The sequence below is a fragment of the Prionailurus viverrinus genome, chromosome A1 (genome assembly GCF_022837055.1).
Source record: "Prionailurus viverrinus isolate Anna chromosome A1, UM_Priviv_1.0, whole genome shotgun sequence".
NCBI classification, from domain to species: Eukaryota; Metazoa; Chordata; class Mammalia; order Carnivora; family Felidae; genus Prionailurus; species Prionailurus viverrinus.
In genome coordinates, this window is record NC_062561.1 from 144178385 (window position 1) to 144186789 (window position 8405).

Consider the following 8405-nt stretch of genomic DNA (forward strand, 5'->3'; position numbering starts at 1 on the left):
TCCAACATTTATTTATTTTTGGGACAGAGAGAGACAGAGCATGAACGGGGGAGGGGCAGAGAGAGAGGGAGACACAGAATCGGAAACAGGCTCCAGGCTCCGAGCCATCAGCCCAGAGCCCGACGCGGGGCTCGAACTCATGGACCGCGAGATCGTGACCTGGCTGAAGTCGGATGCTTAACCGACTGCGCCACCCATGCGCCCCTCTTTTTTTTTAATTTTTAAAAATTTATTTATTTTGAGAGACAAGAGAGAATAAACATGAGTGGAAGAGAGGCAGAGAAATCGGGAGAGAAAGAATCCCAAGCAGGCTCCACACTGTTATCATGGACGCTCGAGGCAGGGCTCAAACTCACGAATGGTGAGATCATGACCTCAGTCTACACCAAGAGTCAGATGCTTAACTGACTGAGCCACCCAGGTGCCCCTAACTTCTATCATCTTTCCTATTCTTTATCTGCAAAATAAACGTAAGTATTTTAAAGAAACTGATAACTTAAAAGTTCTAAAGAGTGAAAATTGCCTTAGTATCCAAATAAATTATTGTGAATAACTTTTAACTTTTAAAAAGTGATTTGTTTGGTTGTTTTTTTTTTTTCATTTATTTAAGAAATCTCTACAGCCCATGTGGGGCTCAAACTCATGACCCTGAGATCAACAGTTGCATACTCTTCTGGCTAAGTCAGCCAGGTGCCCCATGTAAAAAATTTTGATGAAACAAAATAGACTTTTAAATCTACATATTTAGAATTCCTTTGCAAAAATTTGTCAAAAATTAAAAACAACTCTTAATTTGTAAACAGGTGGAATAGGGAAATAAAGGCATACAGACTGTGGTGCCAGACAGCTTAAGTTTGATCTCAGGCTCTGTTTCTTCCTTGCTGTGCGATCTTGGGCGTGTTATTCAGCCTTAGTTGAGAAACTGCCCTTCAGTTTCCTTCTCTGTAAAATGGGATGGTAACAATAGCAGTACTTCCTTCCTAAGGTTGCTGTTAAAAGTAAATGAGTTGGGGCGCCTGGGTGGCGCAGTCGGTTAAGCGTCCGACTTCAGCCAGGTCACGATCTCGTGGTCCGTGAGTTCGAGCCCTGCGTCCGGCTCTGGGCTGATGGCTCAGAGCCTGGAGCCTGTTTCTGATTCTATGTCTCCCTCTCTCTCTGCCTCTCCCCCGTTCATGCTCTGTCTCTCTCTGTCCCCAAAATAAACGTTGAAAAAAAAAAAATAAATAAAATAAAAAAATAAAAGTAAATGAGTTAATAAAAGTAAAACATTCAGAACCGTGGCACTTGGTAAGTGCCATATGGGCATTAGATGTTTTTATTATAGTACCTTTCTTTTCAATCCTAAATTATAAAGCAAATGGTACTTTCCATTGTAGTTGATGGTTGGTTCAAAACTAACCTCATTTTCTGTCTTATGGGGCTGAGTTTTCATTGAGAAATTTCCCAGGATGGAAATCCCAGGACTGTCACGTTGGTCTCTGGCCAATGATTCCAAACACGCTGAGTTGAATCCACCCTGCAAGAAATGTGGTGAATGAGTCAGCTGGGAGGCAACCCACCTGTTTGCTGCTGGCTGAACAAATACTGAAATATTGTTTCATAAAGTTGCTTGGTACTGGAGGGCAAGTTTTCCAACACAGGATGTAACCTTCAAGCCACTTAAACTTTCATGTCATTTTTTTTTCTAGAAAGATGGAGGATTAACAAAACCATGGTAAAGTCATTTAGCAATGCATAAGCTTATCAAAATGAAATAAAGAAGCAAAAGCAACGGGTGCCTGCGTGGCTCAGTCAGTTAAGTATCTCAGTTCAGCTCAGGTCATGATCTCACGGTTCATGAGTTTGTGCCCCACGTCAGGCTCTGTGCTGACAGCTCGGAGCCTGAAGCCTGCTTCAGATTCTGTGTCTCCCTCTCTCTCTACCCCTCCCTCACTGATGCTCTCTTTCTCTCTGTCTCAAAAGTAAATAAACACTAAAAAAAAAAAAAAAAAAAAAGCAAAAGCCACAAAGAAACAAAACTCTGTTTCTGAAGACCCTACCTATCAAGTAATAAAAGCAAAATGTCTGGCAGGATTCCTGGGATGACTCCTCACCATTGTGTCCAGCTGCCCTTCTGCCATCTTGAGGCATTAATAATAGAGGACTGGGTGACAGAGTCGTATTTGCTGTGAAATGCTTTAGAGTCACACTGATTTATGTGTGCACAATTGGATGTATACCGCAAATATTTCCATAAACATGGTGGACTGGGTGAGTCACCTACCACCAGTTGTGGGAACAGCATTCTGGTAGTTCCTCTCCTTCTTCTTGATTCCTGTTTTCAGAATAGGATTCCTAGTTTCAGAATAAGAATAGTAGTTAAGATTAATTTAGAATTTAATATGTGATACTGTACTAAAAACTTTTCATATATTGTCTAATTTCATCTTTAATCCCATGTGGTAAGTACTATTATTGTGCACATTTTATAGAAGAGGAAACTAAGGTATCAACTATGCCATGGCCTTATAATTTTTTTAAATGTGTATTTCTTCTGAGAAAGAGAGAAAGAGAGAGAGAGAGAGTGAGAGAGGGAGAGTAGTGGAGGGGCAGAAAGAGGGGGAGAAACCCAAGTGGGGCTTGAACTCACAAACCATGAGATCATGATCTGAGCCGAAGTCAAGAGCCAGATACTCACCTGACTGAGCCACCACGTGCCCCAACTCCTTATAATTTTTAAAAGGAGGATCTGGGGCTCATACCAAGGCCCATAGCTTTTGCCCTGCACTGCAGTCATCTCCAGACTCTGGAAGGAAGGAAGTGTTTCTCTGTACTAAGGGACAGGAGAGATGCGAATGTATCTGAAAGTAAACACAAGTCTTATGCAAATGTTTTGAAAAAATGCATCCATTTTCCATACCTGCCCACTTCCATTTCTGTACCTTTCTCCTACACTGTTATATTTCTCCTGTGATCTGGAGTACAAATTTAATAAAGTTATTTCTGGAATAAAATTTGCTAATACAAAATAAAACTTGATTATCTAATCACGTCACAGTTCCCTCCCCCTAATTTTCCATGGGTATTATGCCAGTTCCATTTCCTCACACCGCAGTATGCTCTGGTTGCCCGTCACGGACCCTGCTGCTAGTTAGCAGAGAGAGGAGACCGTTCTGCTGCCCTGAATGAGCCCTAACACAAGTTCTTTCTGTGCTCTTTCATTGCTCAGCAATGGCCTTCTCAGATCAGCTTCAAAATCTCTCGAGAATATAACCCAGATGTCCTGAAAGGTTCTGTGCCAAATGCATCAGGCTTTAGGCTTGGCCCTATTATTAAAATATAGATTTTAATGAATGAATTATCTAAAATTCTGGTTTCTAAAAGCTTTTTTTGAAGTTATGGTGACAACCAACATGGTCTTAAGTTCATATTTATACATGGGTTCTTAGAAACAGACTCCAGGAGCAAAATGACTACAGTATAGTCTGGTTTGCAAACCAACATGTTTGATTGTCATGTAACATTAGTGCTAATTCAATGCTTTTACTCTAGAGGTGAGGAAATGGAAATTCCAAGAAGCTAGGAAATATTCTAAAGTTACACAATTGATTAATGCTTGTGTGGAATTAGAATCCAGGTCTTCTTATCATATCTCTTCTGGTGAACAAACAACAAGGCCAAGGGCAGTATGATGTGATGGAAGGAGCACTTGGTTAGAGATAAAGAGAAAGAGGTTCAAGGTGCCTAGGGGGCTCAGTCAGTTAAGTGTCTGACTTTGGCTCGTGTCATGATCTCATGGTTTGTGAGTTCGAGCTCTACATCAGGCCTCTGCTCTCAGCACAGAGCCTACTTCAGATCCTGTCTCCCTCTCTCTCTGCCCCTCCCCTGTTTGCATGCGCATGCTCACTCTTTCTCTCAGAAAGAAAAAAAAAAAGAGCTAGATTCAATTTCAAATTCTTTTTTTTTTAATTTAAAATAGTTTTTTTATGTGTATTTATTCTTGAGAGACAGAGAGAGAGAGACAGAACACCAGCAGGGGAGGGGCAGAGAGAGAGGGAGACACAGAATCCAAAGCAGGCTCCAGGCTCTGAGCTGTCAGCATAGAGCCTGACAAGGGCTCAAACTCACATACTGTGAGATCATGACCTGAGCCAAAGTCAGAGGCTTAACCGACTGAGCCACCCAGGCACCCCAATGTCTAATTCTTCCATTAACCATGTGACTTTAGATTAGACTCTTACCCTCTTTGGATCAATTTCTTCAACTATAAACTGATGGATTTGACTTAGAATTGTCCAATAATATAGCTAAGAGCTGCACATATGGCTAGTGATCCCTTGAAACAGGGGTAGTCTAAATTAAGATTTCTATAAGTATAAAATAGTTACACAGTTTCAAAGACTTAGTACTAAAAAGAATGTAAAATATCTCATTACATAGTAATTTTAATATTAATTACACATTGAAATAATAACATTTTCATATATTGAATTAAATAAAACTCATTACTAAAATTATTTTTGTCTGTTTCTTTTCTTTTTTCTTTAATGTGGCTACAGCAAGTTTTACATTTTATTTATTTTTTTAATGTTTATTTATTTTTGAGAGAGAGAGTGAGAGACAGAGTGCAAGTGGGGGAGGGGCAGAGAGAGAGGGAGACACAGAATCCAAAACAGGCTCCAGACCCTGAGCTGTCAGCACAGACCCCAACGCGGGCCTTGAACCCACAAACCATAAGATGACCTGAGTTAAAGTTGGATGCTTAACCGACTGAGCCACCCAGGTGCCCCTACAGCAAGTTTTAAATTACATACGTGATTTGCATTATCTTTCTGCTGGATATACTACAATAGAAGATCTCTCATTTTCCTTTTAGGTCAGAAGACAGCAAACTTTTTCTGCAAATGGCCATATCATAAATATTTTGGGCCTTGGGGACCATATGGTCTCTGTTGCAACTACTTAATTCTGCCCTTGCAGCATTAAAGCAACCACAAACAATACATATGAGTGTGGCTATGTTTTCAATACAAATTTACACATATATACAAATGGATGTATTTATACAATACATAGAGATGGATGTAGCTATGTTTCGTTAAACCTGTAGTTACAAAACAGGCAATGGGCCAGATGTGGTCTACAAGCAAACTGTAGTTTGCTGCCTACATTGTATGAGTCTACTCATTCTTCATTGACTAAGAGGTTGTTATTATTTTAAAATATCAAGGGGCGCCTGGGTGGCGCAGTCAGTTAAGCGTCTGACTTCAGCCAGGTCACGATCTCGCGGTCTGTGGGTTCGAGCCCCGCGTCGGGCTCTGGGCTGATGGCTCAGAGCCTGGAGCCTGTTTCCGATTCTGTGTCTCCCTCTCTCTCTGCCCCTCCCCCGTTCATGCTCTGTCTCTCTCTGTCCCCAAAATAAATAAGCGTTGAAAAAAAAATTTTTTTTTAAATAAAATATGTAAAATAAGGACTCATCCTCTACCTTCAGTCTAGAGGAAGGGCCAGAAGCATGAACACACAAGCCATCATGATACAGTGTAAATAGCACCATAATCAAGGGGGTGAGAGAAGGCTTTGCAGAGGGGAGCCACAGTTAAGAGGCCTGAAGGATGAGTCAGGAAGTATCCAGATTTAAACCATATAAATATGTCTGTGGAAACCTGATAAGACGCATAAGGGGATGTGTGTGGGAGTGCGGGAATCCTACGGTACTGATAGTGGGGAGGTTGAAAGAGGAAAGGGGTCAGATAATGAAATGCCTTTTATACTACATTGAGGGCACACGTGGATGCTATGATAGGATATATTAGATGGGAATTCTGAGGGTCAAACAGGCCACCCTGGGGACCGGCTCTGAGTGCAGCACCACCTGTGGAGGGCAGCCAGGCTGGCAGAGGTGAAGAGACCCTGGAGGAGCATAGAAGCAGCTGCAGAAATGATGAGAGGACAACCTCTGGGTAACTAGTTCAGTGTGTTTTGCATTAGAGGCTGAAAACCTAGCCCACCGTACCACAATAGGGCCAAACAGCCTTAGCAGGTACTGTTGGCAGGCCTCAGGCAGGAGCACACAAGAAGGGGACAAGAAGTAAAGGAAACGGAGGAAAGTAGTTGAAAGAAAAGGAGAGTGAGGTGAAAGCTGAGGTCTCTAAGGAGGTAATACATTGCTAATTGCCCTAAGAGACCCTTGGAAAGGCTGAGTTGGGCCTGACAAGCTACGTCCAAAGATTCTTGGCCCAGGCTATGCACTAGAATCTCTTGCGCAGCTGGGATTTTTAAAAAAGTTTATTTACTTATTTTTGAGAGAGACAGAGAGATGCAAGGGAAGTGCAGAGAGAGAGGGAGAGAAAGAATCTCAAGCAGCATCTGCACTGTCAGTGCAGAGTCTGACGTGGTGCTTGATTACACAAACCGTGAAATCATGACCCGAGCCTCAATCAAGAGTTAGGTGCTTAACCAACTGAGCCACATGTGCACCCCTGGAATTAAAACAAAAACATTACTGATACCCTGGCCCCACTCCCCCAAGATTCAGGTTTAATTGGAATCAGGGGCCTATCCATCCGCAACTTAAAAAGATGATTCCAGTGCATAGCCAGGGTTGAGAACTACTGGTCTGGCTGATTGGAAGTTGAAGTGATGCCCTGTGACCGTTCAGCTGGTAAGCAGACGCTCAAGAGAAGCCAGGCAGAGCAAAACAAAGAATCTAAACTCGTTTTCGGTGTGCTGAAACGAGGCTAAGTTCCCCACCTATAAAATAAGACTCCTATCTGTCCTTAGAATTGCGGCCATGGCTACATGGAATAATACATTTAAAAATAGTCTAACTTGGGGCACCTGGGTGGCTCAGTGGGTTAAGCGTCCGACTCTTGATTTCGGCTCAGGTCACGATCGCACGGTTCGTGAGATCAGGCCCCGCGTCAGGGTCTGCGCTGACAGCACAGAACCTGCTCGGGATTGTCTCTCCTTCTCTCTGTGCCCCTTCTCCACTCACGCTGTATCCACTCACCCACTCATCCACTCTATCAAAATAAATAGATAAACTTTAAACTCATTTTCATATGTGGGGAAAGGATGGCAATTACATGCTATACTAATCCACAAATATTTATAGTTGGTTAGTACTGTTATTTACTGTGTATGAGATGTAGCAGCATGCAAGAAATCTCGGCCTTTATCTAAAATAACTAAAATCAGATGGGTTCACCAGAGGTTTTTGGTCCCAGGTTTTCTAGAGTACTCTTTTTTTTTTTGTGGAGTCATCAACTCTTAGGAACACGTCTTCTGATGCTCCAAATTGCCAGTCACTTTGGAAAGTGGAATGTTGCTATCAAGTGATCAATTCAAACTAGATCTATTTCCACTAGAATGGAAAATACATGAGGGCAAGTGTTGTTGCCTCTTTTATTCAGCTACATTCCCAGTAGCTGGCCCTAGTGGGGACTCAATAAATGTTTGTTAAAAAGGTGAATGAATTGTTTAAAAACCCTTGTTACTTTAACATGTTGCCAAGGTGTTTGAGAACAAGGAAGGAGACGTCTGATATGGGTTTAAGAGTGAGTTTCTTTAAGAAGAACGTTGATGGCACAAAAACAGACACATAGACCAATGGAATAGAATAGAAACCCCAGAACTAGACCCACAAAAGTATGGCCAACTCATCTTTGACAAAGCAGGAAAGAACATCCAATGGAAAAAAGACAGTCTGTTTCACAAATGGTGCTGGGAGAACTGGACAGCAACATGCAGAAGGTTGAAACTAGACCACTTTCTCACACCATTCACAAAAATAAACTCAAAATGGATAAAGGACCTAAATGTGAGACAGGAAACCATCAAAACCTTAGAGGAGAAAGCAGGAAAAGACCTCTCTGACCTCATCCGTAGCAATCTCTTACTCGACACATCCCCAAAGGCAAGGGAATTAAAAGCAAAAGTGAATTACTGGGACCTTATGAAGATAAAAAGCTTCTGCACAGCAAAGGAAACAACCAATGAAACTAAAAGGCAACCAACGGAATGGGAAAAGATATTCGCAAATGACATATCGGACAAAGGGCTAGTATCCAAAATCTATAAAGAGCTCACCAAACTCCACACCCGAAAAACAAATAACCCAGTGAAGAAATGGGCAGAAAACATGAATAGACACTTCTCTAAAGAAGACATCCGGATGGCCAACAGGCACATGAAAAGATGTTCAGCGTCGCTCCTTATCAGGGAAATACAAATCAAAACCACACTCAGGTACCACCTCACGCCAGTCAGAGTGGCCAAAATGAACAAATCAGGAGACTATAGGTGCTGGAGAGGATGTGGAGAAACGGGAACCCTCTTGCACTGTTGGTGGGAATGCAAATTGGTGCAGCCGCTCTGGAAAGCAGTGTGGAGGTTCCTCAGAAAATGAAAAATAGACCTACCCTATG

The 8405-nt window shown here is 42.1% G+C and overlaps 1 long non-coding RNA gene across 1 annotated transcript; it reads right to left on the bottom strand.

The window, feature by feature from the left end:
- Window positions 1-763: 763 nt before the first annotated feature.
- Window positions 764-2336, bottom strand: LOC125167682 (uncharacterized). Its single transcript, XR_007152896.1, has 3 exons — window positions 2264-2336; window positions 1400-1516; window positions 764-942 (listed from the first exon to the last, which is right to left on the bottom strand). It is a non-coding gene; the product is annotated as an uncharacterized LOC125167682 (long non-coding RNA).
- Between the last annotated feature and the right edge of the window lie 6069 nt (window positions 2337-8405).